General features: G+C 24.2%; 1 long non-coding RNA gene across 1 annotated transcript; it reads right to left on the reverse strand.

The window, feature by feature from the left end:
* Positions 1 to 3,655: 3,655 nt before the first annotated feature.
* Positions 3,656 to 7,034, reverse strand: LOC124419606. Its single transcript, XR_006940727.1, has 2 exons — positions 5,027 to 7,034; positions 3,656 to 4,942 (listed from the first exon to the last, which is right to left on the reverse strand). It is a non-coding gene; the product is annotated as an uncharacterized LOC124419606 (long non-coding RNA).
* Positions 7,035 to 23,917: the final 16,883 nt, after the last annotated feature.

The following is a 23,917-nucleotide window of genomic DNA, read 5'->3' on the forward strand; positions in this document are numbered from 1 at the left end:
ATTTGAATCCTGTGTAAATAGTATGAATAAAAAAATAAACTTGCAAAATTGTGTAATGTAAAAAAGGATTTATTAATGTTTGTTCTTAATTAAACTGGAAATCTATTAGTTTTGAGGTATGTAAACATATTCATTCCTTTTGCAGGTTCTAGAAGATTTGATACAAATTTTAAGGATTAAATGTGACTTTTAGGCAATAGATTTGAAGATTAGAGAATTTGTATACAACTTTTAATTAGATTTTTGTTGTCAATTGACAATTTAATTTTAATTATAAAGTTTTGATTTAATAAAGGTCTTTGCTTGTGATTTTATAATGATCACTTCGTAATATTGTGTAGGCAACTATTTTGGTAAATTCTTATAATTTTGAAAATCAGTATCAATAAACTAATCTCTATGGTAAGTTAAAAGCAATTTTTAATTTTTCCAATAAATGCAACAAATTGTGAATTTATTATTAAATTAAAACACTACCAACGAAACATTTCTAAAGCTTTACAGAAAAAATCTTTTAAATTCTAAATAAATTAAAAAACGTTTTTTCGTTTAAAAACAATAATCATCTATAATTTTATTTATTTCATTTTGTATATAAAATAATGTAATAAACAACTGCTTTTAAATATTTAGACATAAATTTAATTAAAAAAAAACTAATATTTTAATCGAATTTTGATTTTTTTGTATCTGTGTGTGTGTTTTTTTTATAAAAAATCAAATGTAATTTAATTAAGGACAACTAAATAAAATAAATGGCATAATTTATTTTTATTCATAATTATAATTACGATTTATTTATTGATGTATACAGCAATTAAAACAAATTATTTATGTACTAAAACCAATACTTATAAACAAATTGATGTATATTTTTTAATTGAATTCAATTTTTATATTAAACTCATTATCATCCTCATCTTATTGCTTTAAATTGTTTATTTAAAATATTTTTTTTATTATAATTATATTGCAAATGTAATAAAATTATGGAAATTAAAAATTTAAATATTATACTTTGTTTGTGTTAGTTTATAAAGATTATTTGTAAAAATTAGGTGAAATTTTAATTCAATATATTTTGACGGTGAAATTTTATTTAAAAATATCCCTATGCAATATTTACTAGATAATAAACTAGTTTATAGACTAAATCATAAGCTTTCTTCATAGCCTGTAGTATGGCCTAGATCAGACGTCGGCGCTAGTATTGTTCTGACAACGAAGATTTTCGGCAAATTACATGTACACAACACGATCGCATACGAACCCCTAAACAAGAGAATAAAAAATACAAATATTTTATTTAGTTGCTTGACAGCATTCAACAAAGCAGGTTGATGTCGCCTTGTTAAAGAAATTGCAAACACAACTTGAAAAAACAAAAACAACTTGCAAAAGCAAGAGCATAATTTAAAAAACCAACGTACACTCTAAATAATTTTCTAGAATGCATAACAATGAAAGTAAATAAGTTAGTCTTGTTTCATACTTTTTTTGTACATTTTAATTAGAAATGTTGTTTCTATGTAAAGAAATTATCATTCCTAAGTACATTGATTACACATTGTTTATAAATATTCGCATTTTACAGTAATGCAATTTAATCTTCAAAATTAAAAATAACCAAATATGTTTTTCAGTGCAATTTCAATGAAAAAATGCCAATATTGTGTGTGTAGTGGTGATTTTTTTATCTGCCTCTCTATCCGCCGGTATATGGTCTAGATCATGGGGTATTCAATGAACTAGATCATAGACTATTTTATGAGTAGACTATTTTAGGAACTTGATCATACACATTTCTAGGGACTGGATTATTGATTATTTTGTGGACTAAATCATTGCCTAAACATTAGACATTATATATAATTCTATACTATATGCTTGACAAAAACTAGTCTATAAAAAACAATATGCTAGTTGTTGGAGTAGATAACTGAATAATCCTTAGTACATACAACGATCTAGTACTAATATAGAATATATAACTAAACTAGACTATAGCCTATAATATATCTGAAGACTTGATCATTTACTTGCTTGTTGGCAAGAAGGTAGATTAGACTAGTTAGAAACTATAGAGTACATAAAAGACTTGAAAAATACACAGCTTGGATCAGATAAGACGATAGATATGTAAGGTAGATCTGTAAATTAAATGACAATGATTATAAACTAGACAACAGATTAGTTCAAAGACTATTCTATGGACTAGATCATAGACTGTATATATAGATCATAAATTATATATAGACTAGTTTAGGGACTAGATCATAGATTATTCTAGATACTAGACTATTTTGTGGACTAGATCACCAACTTTTTTTATAGGTTAGACAATAGATATTCTATACTTATACTTGTACTTATATAGACTAGATAATAAACCATTTTATAGACTATATAGATAATAACTTGGCTAGACTAAAAAAGTCTATAGAGTAGAGACTTGATCATATTGACGTAAACATAGACTGGATCAAAAGCCATAAATTAATCACATTACAAAGTCATTAAATTCTGTAAACTAAATTATAATCTAGGCTATAGTTTATATCATGGTAGTCCATACTACAGTTTAATTTATAGACTATATAATAGACTACAAACCAAATCATTAACTACTCCATAGATTAGACCCTATTTTATTGAGTGGACAATAGACGATCCAATGGGATAGTATGTATATCGACTAGATAAAACACTAGTTAATAGTATCATAGTATGGACTAGACTAATGTCTATAGGATTATCATATAAACTAGTTTAGATTATAGACTATTCTATAAACTAAATCAAAGGCAATTTTGCAAACAATATAATAAACTACTTCAAATTAGATCATAGACTAGATCAATATATTTCCTACGAACAGCATATACAAATTTTACATAGACTTAACTAGATTATAAACGGATCTACATACTAGATCGTAGGTGAGATAAACCTTTATCTTAAAAGGGTTTCTAATATACAACCCTGTCACAAAATTCCATTCCGATCGAAAGTGGAATTATGACTTGTAAATAAATCGATAAAAACTTATAGAAATAATAACTTTAAACTATTGTCAATTTCATATTGAAAATCTGAAGTGATTTCATTTTGAAATGTTGTAATTTTTCATGTTTGAAGAAGAAAATTAGGAAAGATAATTCCACTTTCGATCGGAATGGAATTCTGTGACACGCCTAATAATCTATTATTCTAAGAATAATCTATTAACTAGATTTTATTTTGTTCAAAATTAAAGAATCTGGTTAATTTTACATTGGGACTTAAAATATTACATGAAAATTTTTTACATACTTACTTTGTAACAATAATTCATACACATTTACGATATTTTGATTTCCTTCAGTATTTAATAATTTACATTATTTTATTACTTTTTTAAATAATTTAATTGCATTTTGAACATTATTTTATTTTTCTTACAATTACTTATTTTCTTGGCATAACTTAAAAAAAAAAAACAATTAACGAACGGCTCCAAGAAAAGAAAATCACTAACCGGCTGCCTTCACTAACAATTTCCTCAACTTTAAACACATTTTACTATATTTCTACTACACTTTTTGATATGAATTTTAATAAAAAAATATTAAATAACACTTTTTTTATATTATTATGCAAAAATATTTTAAATAACTTTCGAATTTCTTTATTAAATTTATAATTTTCTTTAGAACTAATAACACATTAAGTGAAACGTTGCAAAAATTTGCATAAACTGACACACAAATACAAGAAATGTAAACAAAACAAAAATTAATGAATAAGAGTGCAGTGTAGTTGTTGTTATTGTTTTGCTTTATTAAAGTAGTGTTGCCACAATAATATTATTTTCTTATGGAAGAACTTAAAACAAAAAACATAAAATGGCAACACTTATTAGAAATTACTACTAATGTAGTAATGTAGGAGCATTACAATAACAACTTACATGTACTCTTGCAAATTTCTATTTCTAAATAAGAGTAGTAGTAGTAACAACAAAAACATACTTATTTATTTGTTTTAGCTTCTCTTGTTCATATATTTCGTTTTTTAGTTCAGACGGAAATTTTGCTCGGTTTGTTTGTTTTTTTCGGTAAAGTGTTGGAATAAATTAAATATTTTAAAAAAATAATTAAATATAATTCAATATTTTGTTATAAAATATTAAATTAAGTGTTATTAAAGATATGTCAATAAAATTTTCCTTAAAAAGTTATATAGAAATGAGGAAAAATGGCATTTAAAGTTAAATTTCGTGGCCGGTCGTTAATTTTCTTTTGCTCGGACCGTTCGTTGTGTGTTCCTCAAAATTATAAAGAGTGCGTGTGTTGTTGTTTGGTTGATTTGATTTATGAAAGTTTAGTAGGGGAAGAAAAAGTCTTAAGAAAATAGGAATAAATTGTTATAATTTACTTAAAGATGAAGCTATTGGTAGGAAAGTAAGTAAATAATAAATGAAATATAGTCAGAAAGTGTTATAAAATAATGTGTATGTCATGTGTAATTGAAAAAAAAGAAAAAGTTAAAATACTATAAAAAAATTCGATATTTTTAAATAGAAAAAAATATATAAAAATTTTATATGTTATATAAAAAATTAATTTAAAAATTGTGGAAATAATTTCAATTAAAAAAGGAGGAAAGTTGTTAATAATCTAATCAGAATCGGCTGATGAAAGCAGTCTCATCAATGTGTAAGTAATTTTTTTTTTATAACTGTTAAGAACATGATTTTCAAAACTGTTCGATTTCATTATCAATACATTATAATACAAATAATTTATTAGCTAAGATATTTATAAACATTTTTTTTATGGATGTGATTTTAAACTTTAATTTCCAAATTCTTATTCACCAAAAGTCGGCATTTAATTGTCTCAAAATCGTGCTGGAAAATAATTCGCTGGAAAAGGTTCTTTCTTAATTTCACAGTTAAGAACTAGTTAAAAAAGAATAATATAATTAATTTCTGGTTTTTTGTTTATTTGTATTTAATATTATTAATATCAATTACATATATTACCTTCAATCCTTTAAACTGGTTACTCGACATCACTATTCTACGCTTTAATGGAGGTTTTCTTCCATGTCACGTGAAGAGATAAGTAGTTAATGATTTTGGCTATTCTTTCTACATGAAGTTCGCCAATTGATTATAGCAAAAGTTTGAAGTTTCAAGTCTCGATTTTTTTATTCCTTGAGAGTTCAGTTATCGGGTGATAAATTGAAATTAACTGCAAAAAAGCGCCTTTTTTTCTATCAATTTTTACTTTTTCTGATATTTATCATTTTCTTCGCATATCGTCGTTAAATTTTAGTTTGAAACAAATTTATCGATCTCTCTTTTAAAACATTTGGTGGGTGAGGTTTTTATAAATACTGAACATTTTTTTTTAATTTTTATTTTAAATTCTTACAAACGTTAAACCTCACCCTTTAAAGTAATTAAGTTTATTCTCAATAATGTTGTTTACCATTCACCGGAGTACAAAATCTTCATCGACCAGTGATAAACTTTCTTCGCCGATTTTTCTATTTCCTTGGATTTGCTGGTCTCTTAATGATTTTGATTATATATTTTCTTTTTAGTTTAAAAGCAATACTCGATCTCTTTTAAAAAAAAATTTGGCGGGTAAGGTTCTTGAAAACCTTACCTTAAAGCTTACTGCAAAATAAAAACAATTATTTCTTATTAATCTTGATTTTTTCAATGTTGAGTGCAGTGATCGGTTAAAGTTCACCGTCATTTTTTTAACATATTGTTGAAAACATGTTCCAATCTCGTCTTTGAGATTGCAAAAACATATGTATCTATAGATCTCTTTTTTTAAAACATTTGGTGGGTGAGGTTTTTGTAAAAACTAAACAATTGTTTAAAGCAATTTTTATTTGGAAATCCTACAAAAGTCAAAACCTCACCCATGCTGCAAAATAAAGCAATTAAATGTATTCATACCAATTACCAATCAGTCCAATTTACTTCGAATACCATCCTTCTTAATTCAGTCGGTAATAAGGGAATCCAGGTTCCATTTTCGGATGTTAAGTTTAACAGACCTGACTGCTTTAAATTCACCGAACTTTCCATTTTATTCCAGTAACGCCCAAGCTGCTTCATTGAATTTGCTGCTGCTACCCAAAAAGTCTCTCTTAAAGATTTAACATTCCTTTAATTTCAGTTGCTTCCATACTGCTTCCTTGGATTTGCTGCTGCTAATCAAAATCTCTCTTAAAGATTTTGATTTTATTTTCTCTTTTTTTTAGTTTGAAACAATTATTCGATCTCTTTTTAAAAATATTTGGCGGGTGAGGTTTTTTATTGGTGGTACTTTTTACAAAGACCAATCTTTTTATTATTTTATTTTTATTTCTTTTAAAGCCTACATAAAAGGCAAACCTCACCCTTGAAAACTAAAAGTTTAATGCATTAAACATAAATATTTAGTTGTGACAAAAAGGGGCTGAAAAGTATAGTTATGGTCAATAGAAAAAAACACACAGTTATAACAAAACAAACATTTCTGAAACCAAATGGGCGGTGAGGGCGTGTTGGTGTTTAACAATTTAATGTAACGCTTAGAATAATATGAGTTTTAAATTCAAAATAATACAATAAAACAGATTTTAAAAGCAACAAAGTGGAAAGAAAATAGGTCTAGAAAAGAAAGATGGTGTTCGGTGTTATTAAAAATTTTAAGAATTTTTTTTTATTTTTAAGTTTAACGTCAAAGTACAGTAATTATAAATTAATAATAATAAAACAGCAGATAGAGAAATAATGACTATTTAGCTAAAACACAGGGGGAACCTTTATATAAACATGTTGATGATGATGTACAAAAAAGCCGTTTAAGGGTTAAATTTTAGCTAAAACACATACTTGTACAAGATGTTTTTGACTCCTTTAGTTTATAATAAATATATTTGTTATTAGTTTTTTTTTTTTGATGGAATACTAAACACGCCTTTAACATTTAATAATATTATTTTATATTAAAAAAAAAAGAAATAAATTGTTATTAAGAAAAAATAATAAAATATTTTTTTGATAAGAATTGTTAAATAAAATATTTTTGTTTATTTTTAGGGTTTTTTTTTTAATCATTACGTGCTCTTTTTATAGAACTTGTTCACATGCTACATACAAACATTTTTTGTAATGTTTTTGTTTTATGGTTATTTTAAATTTATATTTTTTTATATAATTTACTCAGCTGCTTAGGCGCCATTTTTTATTTTTTAAATTGTTTACTTTAAAACAAACAAAATAAATACCCAACACCAAAATCAAAAAATTGTTTTTAAAAATAAATAAAATTATTTAACAGAAATAAATAAAAAATAAGAAATGCAGTTTTAGCATACAAGTACAAAAAAATATTATGAAATCATTCTACATTTAAGAAAAAATAATATATATTTATTACTTGCTTTATTTTCAAATATACTCAAGTCCTAAAAAAGAAAGTTTAGAAAAAAAATTCAAGCATTTTGGCTTTTAAGCTTTTTGAAAAGCTTTCTAAGTTGTGTTATAATATATACACTCTTATTTTGGCGATATTTTAGAAATTTTTAAGATTTTTTTACTCTCTATATATTTTTTATAAAATAATTTTTTCTCTTTTTATTTAGAATTTATAACGCTGCTTTCTAATAAATTTTAAGTTTTTTTCTTAAAAAATTCTTAATACGTGTTCTCTTTATTAAAACCTTTAATGCCTTTTAACATTTTTATTGTTTTTTTCTTAATTAATTTGTTATAACAAATATAAATCAAATTTCAGTGTTTGTCTTTGTCGAAGGACCATTTCTTAAAATCAAAAATATTTCCACTTTAACGCATTTTTACTCTCTAAGTTAGTCGAAACGCTTTTAAACTTTTATATTAAATTGAAAACATTCTTCTTTTAATAGCACTTTCAATACTCTTTGTTCTGAAACAACTTTTATCGAAGGACCATTTCTTGCTTTAGCGAAAATTGTTTACTTTAACGCAGTTTATTCTCTAGGTAAAGCTCTCTCTTACATCTGTTTTAACGCTTTTAAACCTCTGTTTTAAATTTTATTTTAAACGTTTTTACTCAATTTCAAAAATTTATATAAAAAAATATTTTAAAAAGACTTACATATTTTATTTTTTACTTTAAACGCATTTTTGTCTCTGTGGGAATAATTTTACGACTTTGAAACTCTTTGTCAAAATTATATATTTTATAATCAAAAATTTTAAATATTAACTCATATTTGAAATATTTAAACGCTTTAACACCTTTCTGTAAAAGAAAATCATTCAGAAGTTTTAAAAGCTCTTCATCTCATAACACTTATGTCGAAAGATTTGTTTTATTATTCTATTACATACTTCGGAGATTGTGTAAATTAAGTTTAAATATAATGTAATTGTATTGTATTCAGGTTTTCCTTTTTAAAGCTATTTCGCTTTTATATTGATAGATAACCTTTCATATCTAATGATATAGCTATAGTTTTATTCTTTTCTATTCTGAAAATTATTTTCAATAATTGGTTTTAAATGTATATCGTTACTTTTATAGATTTTTTCTTTAAATTAGTTTATGTTTATTATAAATATGTTTTATTGGCATTAATTTTGCTCTCTCTTTTCAAATTTTATTTATATTTTATATAATTTGATTTTTAGTTTTTTAATTTATTTCTTATAAAAAATTATATATAATTTATTGGTTCGATTCCTGCCTAAGATTTTTGGTCGATTTTCTTACCTATATATACGTTAAAACAATTTGGAACATAATTTTATTAAGCTCTAGTCTACTGCGAGGAACTTAGAACCGTAATTATTAGTTTAATTAAAATAATTTGTTAATTAATTGATTAATTTATATATGATTTTTGTGAGTAAAATGTATTACGCTTTTAAAATCTTTTTTATATTTTAAACTTTTTTTTTCATTATTGGCCCTAATTACTCAATATTTACTTTTAACTTTAATAATTTTTATTAGGTGATCAATATTATTTGAAATTGTTATGCTAGATCTTCAAATCAAGTGGTTATATATATTTTAGATTAAAATTTCTTAATATTTATATTGATTTTTTGATTTTTGGTATTATTAAATGAACAAATTGTTAAATTTAATATTTATATATTTTGAGAAAAATTATGTAGTTTTATAGATTTATTTAAATAACATTTTCAGTTTGATTTTTTTTAGGAATTTTTCATAAAGTATTTACTTAAAATGTAATTATTTAAATTTTATTGAAATTTATTTGAATTTAAGTATTTTTATTTTGAGATTTTTTTTTGTCATATTTAGGTTTCAAAATTATAGAAGTTTTTTTAATTCAAAATTTCATTTGATGGTTTAAGATTTTATATTTTAGCAAATACATATTGGTTAAAGATTTATTTTTCAATATTAATAATTGTTTATATTATTTAGTTTGGTTTTAATTTTGAAATTATTAGCCAATTAATTTATTTAATTGTTTGTGAATTCATGTTGTTTGTTATAATGAAATATTTAATTAAATATTTTGTTTTGTGGTAGCGTTGTAGTGTCTATCAGATGTATTAAAATCAATGTAATTTTTAATTTAAATTTTAAAAGTTGTATTCATTTATATGGTTTTTAAAGGAATTGTAGAATTTTTAATTGAAAATTTACTCAATTTTTATTCATGACTTTTTTAATTTTAACGGCGGTTTATTGAGAATAAGAAGGACTTTTCGATTAATATATTAAGAATAAGTATTATGTAAGGACTTTCTGAAAATTTTGTAATTTTGTTGTAATAATTATTTAAATAAATATTGTAGAATTTTTAAAATTTATATGCATATTGTTTTATTTAAAAAATAAAGATATTTGTTAGATATTTTATATAAGATGTCAGGAAATATTTGGGAGATTTTATAATAAGTTGAAAATTTAGTGTTGATATAGATTACGAAGTTTCTTATAAGATTTTGATATTTTACATTTATAAATGCTGCTTATACTCATTGTTTTCGTAGATTTTAAGAAATTTTTTTTTATGTAATTGTTGATTTCATTTGAGAGAATTTTTATAGAATTTTTGTATCAGAGATAGAATTAGTGTAAGTGGAAATTTTTTTTCCTTTAAATAATATTTTATATATATTTATGACTTTCATTGTAGACTTGTAATTTATTAAATTTCATTATTTAAATCAGTTATAAAACATAAGCTGAATAATTAATCTTTTCTTAAGATCATGATTAAATTAATAATTTTAATTAACATTTTAATTATGTTTTGTTATTTTACTCTTTGTATTTTCAAAGGCTTCAGTTTCAATTCAACTGTAATTTATTATAACATAAGTATTTATTGTTGGTTTGCCTGGCTAGACTTGTTGGTAGTGTGCTAGTTCTATCAGTCTAAGGGTCATCGATACGATTCCCTACAAAGACTCTAGTCTGTTTCACTACAACGGCTATATAGTCATAGTAACTCATTAAATTATATTGAGTAAATTTAATATTGTTTCATTTTGTATTGTAATTGTTATATTAATGTAATATTTTGTTTAATTTGATACATTTATTACAAATATGCCACACTAAGCTTGTTGGTAGTGTACTAGATCTAGAGATTCACAGAGTTCATTTCCCTTCTAGAGACTCTAGTCGGTATCTCAACAATGGGCATATAGTCATAGTTAACCTGCTCAGTTAATTATTTTATATAATTTTAAAATGTAATATACTTCATTGATTACAGTTTTTGCTATACTGATGCAATATTTTGTTTGATTTGCTGAAGTTTTAATATTTGATTAGTCATTTATATCACTGGGCTATTACGTTAGACTAGTTGGTAGTGTACTAGTTTTATCAGTCTTATTGTAGTATGTTCGATTTCCTACAAAGACTCTAGTTTATTAAACTATTATTTATTATAGTATTTGATGTAAGATATTCTTTAATATGACGTAAATATTGTCAGATTTCTTTTTCGATCTTTTCCGCATTAAGTACAGACTTATGGTAATTAAATAAATGTCACAGTAGGCTATTTGCTAGTGTGTTTGTATAAATATTATCTAAATTTGATAATACTTTTTATTTTTATCATTGTTAGTCTAGTCTTCTTTCAATGTGGATGTCGTAGTTTGTTTTTAAACAAAGATCTCTAGTCTGTTTCACGACCCAGGATCATATTTAACCTTCTCAAACAATTACTTAAGATAATTTCAAATTGTAATTTAATATATTTCAGTTATAAACATTTTTGCTATATTGATGTAAAATTTTGTTTAATTTGATGTATTTGTAAAACGGTAACTTTTCATATTTGGCTTGTTACAATTGTTAACATATTTTGAAATATTATCAACAAAAATTTGTTATAGCAATTTACTGGCGAGTAAATGTAATTTTTATGTGAATAACTTTAAATTATTATTTCTTTATCATAGATTATTCAATTTGTTGTAAATATTTTTATAAAATATTCTTAATTGGGGTGCCCCGTTAGGCTACGTATGTTTTTGTAAAATGCATATTATAAAAATTGTTGGATTTTGTTGTAGCTGAAGCTAGTGTGTGGAAATATAATCTGAATGTTTAAATTGAATTAAAAGTTTCTTGATATTTAATTACATTTCTTGTTTTTAAATTTCGGGTATCCCGTTAGTACTCTATTGGTAGTGTGTGCTAGTTCTATAAATCGGGTTTCATGGTTTTGATTCTTTAAGACTCTAGTCTGTTACACTACAACGGGTCGTCGTTACCCTACTCAGTTAATTATATTATATAATAATTTTAAATTGTATTATAATAGACTTCATTCATTATAGTATTTGCTATATTGATGTAATATTTTGTTTAATTTGATGCATTATTTAATTAAAATCGTAAAGTATTTCAAAGTATTTCAGAATTTAGTAGACTTATGATAGCAATTATGATTAGGTTTTGGTATACTTTATATTATTTAAGAATATATATTTATAATTGTATTGCAATTTATAAGTGAATTTCTGTTGATCGTTCTAGGTTAAAGTTGAATTTTCTAGAAGTTTGAAGATTTCGTCGTTGGTGTTAAGAATTTGTAATGTTGAGTTATTTTTAAATTGTATTTAAATGTTGAAAATGTATTATTTCAAATTATAATAAAATAATTAAAAAATTGAGTTGTCTAAGGATTTGACATGTTCTGCTTTAAATAGGATTGGTTTTTAGGATCGGTAAAATCATGTAGTTTATATATAAATTTGTAATTGTAATAACATTTAGTAATTACTTATATCATAAAATTAAAGCAAACGCATTTAAATTTTCGTAAAAGAGAATATTAGTTAAATTTATTATAAATCATAGCATAGTTATAATTAATAGTGGATTCAGTATGATTAAAATTATTTTTTAATTTTGTGGATTTTGTAGTAATGTATTTCCTACATCGTAATTGATTTCAGTTTAAATACTTTTAGTTCATTATCAAATGGTAAGACTTGAAACGATATTTTGTTTACATTTTAAAATGGGAAACGTGAAATAATCATTTAAGAGTATATATATGTCTCGATAAATCAGTTAAGAGTGTGTTAACTCTCAGTCTGGTTTTTTTGGCGATTAGATTATCGTTTGAGATGTAACTCTGTTGAGTAAATTGAGTTTTATTAGTTAACGGTCTTGAATTTGTGTTGAGACCTATATAATATTGTAGATATAAACTATTTTGATCTGTTTAAAAGTTAATATTAAGATTTATAAAATTTAAATCGTATTTGTATAACTCGGTAGATTAGTTGGTAGTGTGTTATATATCAGTCTGGTTGTTTGGTGTTTTTATTTATCGATTGCGATTCAAACTGTGGGCTTGATTGATGTTTAGGCTATCGGTTGATATTTGAACAATGGGCTTGATTGGAGTCTTAGTAGCTCTGTTTGATAAATTGTAGCTTTAATGGCATTGCGGCCTAAAATACATAAGTATTCATATTTTTTTATTCGCTTATTTTGTTAGTTATATAAATCTAACGGTCTTGAGGTCGATTTCCATCAAACCCTCTAATCAATTTTACATCGTTGCCCTGCTCGGGAATTTCATGTGTGATTGTATTGTTTTATAAAATAAGAATAAACGTACAGTTTGTTGAACTCCTATATCTTTTGTTGTAATTGCTATCTGAACAGTAGAGATCCTAGATTTTGATGTTGCTATATTGAGAATGTTGAAATAAAATCGAAAAATAAACAAGTTGATAATGTTGTATGATGTTTTGAGGTTGCTGGGGAAAATACAATTTTATAGGTGAAGGAAAATCTTAATATCGTATTTAAGGATATATGAAAGTCTGCTTGAAGTAGGTTGATGAGGAACTTTCTGATGTTAGTAAAACAATGTTGAAAAGTATACTACTGAAGAAAAGAAAAATATTCGACTTTGTATGTTCATTTTGGTAGATTTGATTCGAGTTTTGTGATAGATTTTGTGCAATGACTAAAACTATCGTTGGACAATCTTTATTTTCCTGGATTGTTAAAATAATCTAAATTGTCATTTTGGTGCTATGTGAATCTTGGATTCGAATTGAAAGAATCATTTGAATCGGCGTTTTGAAGTTCTAAAAAAGTCCAAATGCAAGTATTTTAGTATTACATATTAAAATATTGACTTCGCCTTTTTTCCCACTTAAACGCTTGACTAATAAGTCAGTATCATTAATCCGCTCGATTATATAACCTTGTGGTAGATTGCAAACTCATATTATGCAAGCAGCATTGATCCATGTATGGATTTATTGAAAACTTTGTTAGAGAATCCTGAAAAATCACTCATAATCACCATGCAGAACGCTTGGAACATCACTTAGAGTATGATCTTGAATCCATTCAATAAGTTACGAAATTATTTTTGAAAATAATAATCTTCATAACACTAGAAATCTTGGACCAGCTATGACTTTATGGAGTATGCTGTGGACTACACTTACGATCATAAGAGAATATGATCTTGTAATAGCATTTTTGTCAATTTGCGCTTTGTGGTTGCAATTTTAAAACATAAAATCTATATTTCGTCTCCATCAAATGATATTTTTGTCATTTATATAATCGTACGCCATCATTGCAATGTTTATGGACCACACCTCACAGCTGTTATATGAATCCATTCAATTTCTTTTGTGGGCAATTTTAAAGAACTTGATATAATTCAGAAACTTTTAAGAGCCTTGAGTAAAATATTGTCTAAACCATTTGTTAATCGAATCCATGTATTGGCATCATTGATACCTTCAATTTAAAAGCTTGTTTTGTGTTGCGTTTAAACGATTCCTCTGAGTTTTAGTGAATATCACCAATACGATCCAGTAGTAACGACAAAGATATAAAACTTCATAAAGCATGATTGACAACACAGAGAACTCTGTGGAATCAGCGGTAATGTATATGTAAAAAATACTTGTATTTGGACTTATTTAGGTTCCTATATCATGCAGAAGTTTAAAAAAACCTGGTGCATATTCTTAAAAGTTTAGAGTTTTCGCATAATCTTTGGGTACTTTATATAAAAATTGATAGGTACGACTGATCCTTAATAAAAGAGGGCGCATTGTTGTTATTGAAATAATCAAATTTTAGAAGTGTTTTTAAAAATACACTATTTGTTGTTTGTAATTAGAGGTTTGATAACTTGAATTAAGTTTTACACTTGATGAATGTTTTTATATATGTTTGATGGATAATTGTAAGTTTTGTTCTATGATCTGATTCGATTTAATGTTCGTTATGTTGATTGTTGAATTGCAGTAGTTTCAGTTGAAATATATTGGTATGTTGAGATGTTGTTGAGATTTGAATAGAGGTTGCACTTTAAAAGTTGTTGAATTTTAGCAAGAATTGTTGAACGAATATTTTGTTGAACCTATTCTGAGATAAATGGTGACATAGATGTTGCATATCATTATAAGTGTGTGTGTTTAATGTAGAAAGTATATTCGTGATTTTTATTTTGAGATTTGTAATATATATTTCTGAATTTAGATTAGGATCGACTTTAGTTTTTCATATTCTAAAAACACGAGTCTAAATAGATAATTTTTCTCGTAAAATTTTCTAAAAGTAGTAAATTTCTTATGATAATTTTAATATTTTTCGGGACACTTCGGGATTGATTTGAGAACTCTTTCTTTTTATTTTTCACAGAAAACTGAAGGACTTTTTCATAACACTTTTTGGATTTTTCTTTCTTTCATTTAATGTAGTGGATTTAGGACACTTATTTGAATAATTTTGTATTCAATACTTTTTAAAAGGAATAAACAGAATTTTAGACACTTATGGTGAGATATTTGACATTGAGACCTTTTCCAGACACTTTTAGGATGCTTTTATATAATACATTTATTTTGGGTAATTATTATCAGAAAACTTTTTTGTTGAACTTTTAAGATTTCACAATTTGCAAGCTTTTTCAGAACGGGACCTTTTTTAAAAAAAATTTTATTTATTATGTATTTTTGAAATATTTCATTTAAGAATACTTTTCTTATTTTTGTACACTTGATGAATTTTAATCAAAATTATAATTTTGGAAATTTTTCATTAGCATTGAATAATTGAATTATTTTGATGATTTTTTCAGAATATTTACACTTTGCTTGGATATTTCATTAACTTGGGAATTTCATAATATTTTTTGAGATTTTTCTCTTCATTTATACTCAAATATAATCAAATTTTTGAGATTTATAGTAGATTTTTATTTCATTCATTAATTTAAGCAATATTTGCTTTCTGAACATTTTTTCAAAAAAATTTTTAATGATTTTTTTCTTAAGGCATTTAGATTTTTTCATTCACATTGAAATCAGAGATATTTCATATTTTCAAGATTTTTCTTAAAGAATAATACACTCATTTTTGAGAACTATAAAGGATTTACTTTTTATTTATGATTTTAAGCAGAATTTGCTTTCATAACTTTGATCTTAGGACACTTTTTAATTTCATTTCACATGGATATTATTATCGTAACCTTTTTACTGTGGGATTTTATACTTCTATTAAATTTTTATTGATTTTTTCTATACTTTGGACTTTATTATATTTATGGCACATATAGCAGAACTTTTTCTAGATTTAATACATGGATTTATTGAAATCATATTTGGATTTAGTTCTATAGTTGTAATCTTAGGGAGTGCAATTTACGATTCTTGTAGCTGAGAATCGATTTAAAAACATTTTTATGTATGATTTGTCAGATTCTCTTTGTATATTTTAAGGTTTTACTTTAAAATGTTATTTGTATTTGGAGACAATACATTTGAAGCGATTGGCAGGAATGTGAATCATAAAGAAATTTGTTGATCTAGAGGCCTTAGTAGCGCAAAGTTTTACTTTTTGAGTAGTTAACTTCTTAAAGTTGTCATGATGCCCATGATTAAGGGATTATGGATCTAAACTTATACGCCAGCTATAAGAGTATTAGTAGTAGTTTATAGCGTAATAGTTTCAAAATTCGATGATTTCTGCCAAAGTTTTGTTATTAAGAGCATTTTTAAAGTTGTTTGTAATTGAAAATGCTTTGGGTTTTGAGTTTTGTTGAAAATCGCTTAAAAAATTTAAATGATGTGTCCATGGTTCCGTAATTTTAGTATACGTCTTTAAATATGGGAAATTTGAAAGAACTTTATTTATATGAGAAGTTGTGAGACATGAAGAGCTTTGAAATGTCAAAATGATGTTTGAAGACTCCTCATTTCGGGAACAAGTGTTGGGCAAATTTTGTTGCAGATATAGAGACTTTAAGTTGCTAGTTTAAATTAAGGAAGTTTGAAGAGTTTTCATTTTTGAGTATAATTCCGGAACATATTCCGAATGTTACGATATTTAAATGAGAAATTTTGAGACATTATGTAGAACTTATAAATGTCAATGTCAATTGATGTTTGAAGACTGTGCAAATTTGCAGTGCAAATTTTGTTGCAAATGTAGAGACTTTTAGTTGGAGTTTGAATTGAGGAAGTTTGAAGACTTTTAATTTTTGAGAATATTCCGGTACATATTCATTATTTTGAGAGTTGTATACAATTGAAGTTTAAGTTACAATTAAAGAAGTATAATGCTATAACAAGGTACAGTTTATTTTGGAGAGCTTTGGATCTTTGGACTTGAGTTCAAAAAAAGATGTTATTGAGAAAGTTGTGTGATGTTATTTTTGTTGATTTTGAAGTTGTGAAGTAGAGTTTATGTTAGTGTGAAGATATTTTGTAGAAATCGGGTGGGTCCAGGTTGTTGAGTAAAGATGGCATATAAAATTTGAAATTATAAAAAAAGATAATTAAGTTGTAAGGGTTATTACAGAAGTAGTTGTTCAAGTGATGAGAATTTCGGGAAATTTTGGTGACATATGTATAACTAAATGGTGCAGTTGTAAATATTTGTTGATTAGAGTTGGGTAGTAGATGATATGGAGATCATTTCGTTGTTGTTGTTGATGACTTGCTTATTCTTAGTTTAGTTTGTTTTGTAAGATGTAAAGACATTTTGTTGTATAAGATTTACGATTTACGAGATGTTTAAAGCTGTAGCTATCTATATCTGATGATTTCGTTGTCTTAGAGTTGTGTTGTTAACTTGGTGTTAGGTAGATCTTTGTTTTGAAAATTTTTCGATAATGTTGCTTGACATGACGATTTCATTATAAAAAAATAGTAAATTTTAAGGTTACGTTGAGTATGAATAGTTCGAGATGTGAGTTCAATAAATGTTGTTCTTAATGTTGTAGTCTTGTGGTGTAGAATTAAGATTAGTAGAGATATTTTGCAGGGATGTTTATGTTGGTTTTGGGATCTTTTGCAGTTGATGTAAAAAGGCTGTTCAAAACGGGACGTTTTTGTTTAAACAAAATTAAAAATTGGTTGAAATTATAAACAAAAATTAATGCTCAAAGTGTTGTAATAATAGTAGTAGCAATAAAGTAATACGTTGTGATGTAATTTTATAAGGATTATTGGTGTAATAGAATTAGACTTTTTAGGAGAGATAGAAAATGCCTTTGATGTTGAATGTAGATTTTTTTTTTTGATAATTTGTGCTGAAATAAAGCCAGTTCTGGAGGGAGGGATTTGAAAGAGAGCAGTTGTTGCATGGTATGTGCTGTGGTGTTGTAAATTTCTTGGGGTGGGAAATTGATGATTTTAGAGTTGTGTTGTTAAAGCTAGGAATATTGAAATTCGTGTCGTTTCTTCTTATAAATTTATATAAGTGATAAGTTGCAAAGATGTGTAGCAGTTTTTCCAGGTTGAAATGCAGCAGATTTTTTTATAGTTATGCGGATATCAAATGCTGTGTTGAAATTATGTGTTGCTAATGGCTAGAGTTTTGGAAATTTATAGTAGCATAATCAAGAGTATTGAAATAATCATAGATTTTCAAAAAAAAAAAAAAAAAAAAAATAAAAGAAATATAAAAAACATTCGCAGAAATTTTTAGTGACCCAGTAACCTATTAGTAAAGTTATCAGTACGGTACGATTCGTGCTACAATGTGATTGGTTTAACTTAAATCAGGTTTAAGGTCGAGTGTCAAAATATAAATAATATTCAATATAAAAACCATTTATATATTTTTTTTATTTAGTGCACTGAAAACTATAACCTCATAAAGGGATTATGCATGGTGCTTGAAATGTAAATATTTGGATTTTATTATAAGGGGATCGTAGATTTGATTCTCATCTATCTGATGATATATACTTTCATTACATTTTCGTTTAAATTTAAAAATTAAATCGTAGAATTTTTAACATATTTTTCGATATTGATTAATAAACAAATTTGTTTAATACACAATATATTTTGAAATTATTAATCGTAAATCATTCTTTAGCAATATATAACTTCTTACTAATATCGTAAGGAATAGTTTAAGATTTTTCTCGTTTATCGTGACAATTTTTAATTCAAATTGTATTAATATAAACACTTCATTACTTATTCGATTACATTAATTTTAGGATACAACAACTTAATCCATTAGATTAAGATTTTGTTTAAAAATTTTCGATTTCTAATCAGAAGATCGGATACGAAGTTTTTATATATTTAAATACATTCGATTTGTAATTTTTTTTTTCAGATATTAGATTCAGACATAAATATTTTAAGATTCTCAAAAAATTATTTCAAGATTTTGGTACAAAGACTTGAGCTTAGTTTATTTATCATGATAACTTTTAAACATTTCAGTACTCATTCTATTTTAAATCGAGTGGTTTTGATTCTGTTTAAAGATCGTAAAAAGACCTTTTTCACTATTAGAGAATTAGTTATTTTAGTCGTTATATTAAGTTATTAAAAAAAATCTTGATATTTTAAATTCTTTATCAAACTTGTTTATAAATTTTTAAACAATATCGCAGCATGGCCATTTTGTAAGTTATATTTCTAATGATATAGAAATTAATTAGAATTATTAGAATTAAAAAAAAATGTATATATAACCAGAAGATCGGGTACGATGTTTTATATATTTTAGTACATTCGATTTGTAAATTTTTTTGCAGATATTTTTTCAGATATTATATTCAGATATACAAAATTTGAAATTGTTTAAACATTATTTCAATATATTACTACAAAGACTTCAGCTTTGTTTAATAAACCTAGTGAAAATTACTATTACAATAATGATAATGAATGATAAATTCGTAAGATTTAATATTTAAGTACGAAGACTTGATATATTTTTAAGAATTTTGTTTTAGTACAAAGACTTAGATTGAAATTTCGTTTTAAATTTTTCAATTTATAATCTGTATATAAATTTGTTAATTTTTGGATTATAACGACTTCATCCATTAGATTAAGATTTCGTTTAAATTTCTAGGATTGGTTATAAAGTATTTATATATTTTAGTATATTCGATTTGTAAATTTTTTTTGTAGATATTTTTCAGATATTAGAATAAGACACATAATTAATTTAAGATTATTTAGACATTATTGCAATATTTTAGTATATGGTTTTTAATTATAATTTATAGATTACAGACTCGTTCTAAGAGGATAATTTTTAAAGTTGTTATTTATTGATTGAGAAGATTTGTGAGAATTTGATGAATCGAAGTATTGAAACAGAATTGAAGATATTTTCTGTAATTTTATAGAGTTATAAAGTTTTTTTTTTTTTTTAAGATTTATTCAAAGTATATTAATGGGAAAAAGTGATTTTATTATAATTTTTATGTATATATCAGGCTCGTTCTAAGATGATATTTAAAGTTGTTATATATTGATTGAAAAGATTTGCGAAAATTTGAGGAATCGAAGTGTTGAAACAGAATTGAAGATATTTTCTAAAATTTTATGGAGTTATAAAGATTTTTTTGCAAAATTTATTTAAAGTGGAAAGTTTTATATAAAAAGACGTTGGAATTCCTATTTTAAGATATCAGACATAAATATTTTTCAGTTAATTGTTTTTAATACAGAGAGTAATACTTAATTAAATTTTATTTTAATTAGGTTTTAATTTTTCATAAAAGATAAACTATTTTTTTGTATTTTCTAGTTTATTTTAAACTATATTTTATTGATTTCTTAATATTTTAGAGAATTTTTGTAATAAACATGTAATATTTGCTTTATTGGGCCATTTAATTTTATAATAAAATTTTTTGTTTTTTTTTAATTTTTAATAAATTTGATTTGTTATATCGTAGAGACTTGTTTTTCAATTTCGAGACTTAGTTCATCAATATAGTGTAATTTAATATACTTATTAATATTTATTATAGTTTTCTCAGATCTTTAAATATACTCAGTGGAATCTGTTAGTTAAACGCATTCGTTTCTTAGAAAATCTGTTAAATATTTAAAGTTTTATTTATTTAAATTACTTTTTCTTTTAGAGTGAATTTTCATCTTTAAACTAACGCAAATTGATTGTTTCAATTAAACGTAGATGTTGGTTAGAAACTTAATTTAATATTTCAATTATCTTGGCGATATTTTTTTAATATTTAAAAATTGTAAAACCCATACATTTCTTTAAATAACAGAGTGAATTTTTTAACTAACGCAATTACATAGTTTCAATTAAACGCAGATCTTGCTTAGGAACTAAGTTCAATATTTCAATTTTCTTGACGAAATTTTTTATTGCTAAACCCATATATTTTGAGGCCTTTAGATTACGCAATATTTTTGAAATTGACCTTTTTTTTTCATAATCGAGTTTTATATAGCTTTTACTGATCTTATTTAGTTATAGTTTTAACGCTTCCGTTGTTTATATTTAAAATAACTTAAACATTTTTTTTATCGCTTAATAGGGGACTGTAAAAATATCGAATTTCTTTAAACGGTTTTAAATTTTTTTATTTTTTACTCTTTATAAACCTTTTAATAAACCTTTTCAAACATTTTGTGTTCGTTAATATATGGATTGTTAGATTATACTTTAATATTTGGATTAATCGTAGTTTAACGGTAATTTTAATAAATTTTTTGCGAAATTTCTTAAAATGCTTTTGTTAGTCATTAATTGTTTTAAACCCTTTATAACCCTTTTAATATATTTATAGTTTTTGTTTTAATAATCATTTTTATTGCGATTAATATTTTATATTATAAACTCGTAGTTAATCGTAGTTTAAACATTCGCATTAAAAGCTTAGTTTGAACCCTTGTTATGCTTTTTATATAAACGCTTTAACGCTTTTCTTAAATCTCTAAATATGAAGTAATGATAATTTTTTATAAACTTTCGAGTTAATCGTAGTTTAATTGTTGCATTTAAACTTTGTTTTAATAATGTACTCCATGATATGAGTTTTATATAAAAATACATCAATTTAATGATATTAAAAAAAGGCTATTTTAATTTGAATACGAGTGGTTTTCATTCTGTTTAAAGATTGTAATCCCTTTTCACTATTATAGACATTTGGTCTTACATAATTTACTCGTTATATTGAGTTTTTATAAAAAATTTCTTGATTCCTTATCAAACGTGTTTATTAATTTTTAACAACATCGTAGCATATCGATAGTTATATTTCTAAGGACCTGGTATCGAACCCATTTTTTTTAGGAATTTTGCAAAAATATATGTATAGAGTATTTTTTGTTTAATGAAAATATTTTATATTTTGTTTAAATAAAAAAACAACAAAAATAAGTATGTGTGTTGTTAAAAAAAATAATAAATTTATTTATGTTTGGTTATAAGTTTTTAAAAATTGTAAAATATATTTTTAAATAAGAATTTTTATAAAATATTTCGGTGAATTTTAAGAAAAAAATACAAATTAGTACCTAATCTAGGGTGGTTTGAAAAAAATATTTATATGTAAATATAATTTTTTAAATGATTAATAAATTTCATATTGTATTATTGTAATTAAATTATAACTAAAAAAATTAAAACTGGACTAAACATTCTAAAAAACATTTGTAGTATTTTTATATATATTTATAATAATGGCTTTCAGATCGGTTATATTTATTAGATTATAAAAAAGTTTTCTGGTACATTTAGGAAGCAGGTTTGAAGATTGTTTTTATAACTTTTTTTGTTAAATATTTTAGAATATTTTTTACAAATCATATATTTTAATAAATTTCCAGTAATTTAGTTCTAGAATATTAAGGGGTTTAAAAAGTTGTAAAATATTTTTGGATGATCGTGAAATACATAAAATTTGTTATGACCTAATGACAGATTTTTTAAAATTGTTGCATACATAAAAACTTGGGAAGTTTAGTTGAATGAACCTAGAGAAAATTTTACATTTTAACAAAATTTGCATTTTAATTTATACTTTTCAGAACTCGACATTAGATTTGATATATCAAAATGAATGAGAATGATAAATTCTTAAAATTTAATATTTTAGTATAAAGACTTGATTCATAAGCTCTTAGCTAAAGACTTAAAATACGTACATTACAATCTATATGTTTTTCAATTAAAATTGTAGGAAATCCAAAAGATTTTATTACATTCATAGAATGAAGTTTTTTCATGGGAAGTATAAATGACTTTCGATAAACTATACAGCATTATAGAAGAGATATTAGTTTTAGATATCAAACTTTTTGACATTATTTAGATTTTAGACTTGTACAAATAAAGATTTTTTATACATTACATAGAACGGGTTAAGAAATTTGTATTATATTTAGTATATTATAATTATAAATATGTTTTGTTAGAACGGTTGATGAAGTTTTTATTCAGATATCAGTTTCATAGCTTAAAAAAAACATTTACATTGTAGAATATGATTTCAATATTTTTCAGTAAGATCAATAGATTTTATTACATTTATAGAATTAAGTTTATTTTCATTAGAAACTATACAATATTGTAAATGAGATATCAGCAGATCAAAATATACAATTTTTGATATTAACAAGATTTCAGTTTAATATTGTAAAATAAAGACTGGATCTTAAACTTTGAAAAGTTCATTTTACATGTGATTATACGAGTTATGAAGTTTTTATTTAGATAACAATTTCATAGCGAAAAACTTTTACATTGTAAAATATGATTTTTTTACATTCATAGAATGAAGTTGATTCATTAAAAACTAAACAACATTACTAATGCGATATCAACAGATTAAAATATACAATCTTTGATATTAATAAGATTCTAGTTGACTATTGTATAAAACAAAGACTGGATCTTACACTTTGACAAATTCGTTATACATTTTGATGGGTACGAAATTTTCATATAATTTTAAATACAAAATAGTAATATTTATGTTGGAACGGAATTTATTCAATTATTAATATTTTTACATTGTTAGGTCATGATTTCTATAATTTAGTACTTAGTTATAAAGAGAATTAAAAAAGGGCTTTATATATTTTGAAATTATAGCTAAAAACTTAGAAACTTATAGTTTCTCTTTAAAGAGCAAGAGA

Source organism: Lucilia cuprina, chromosome 4 (genome assembly GCF_022045245.1).
Source record: "Lucilia cuprina isolate Lc7/37 chromosome 4, ASM2204524v1, whole genome shotgun sequence".
In the NCBI taxonomy this organism is placed as follows: domain Eukaryota; kingdom Metazoa; phylum Arthropoda; class Insecta; order Diptera; family Calliphoridae; genus Lucilia; species Lucilia cuprina.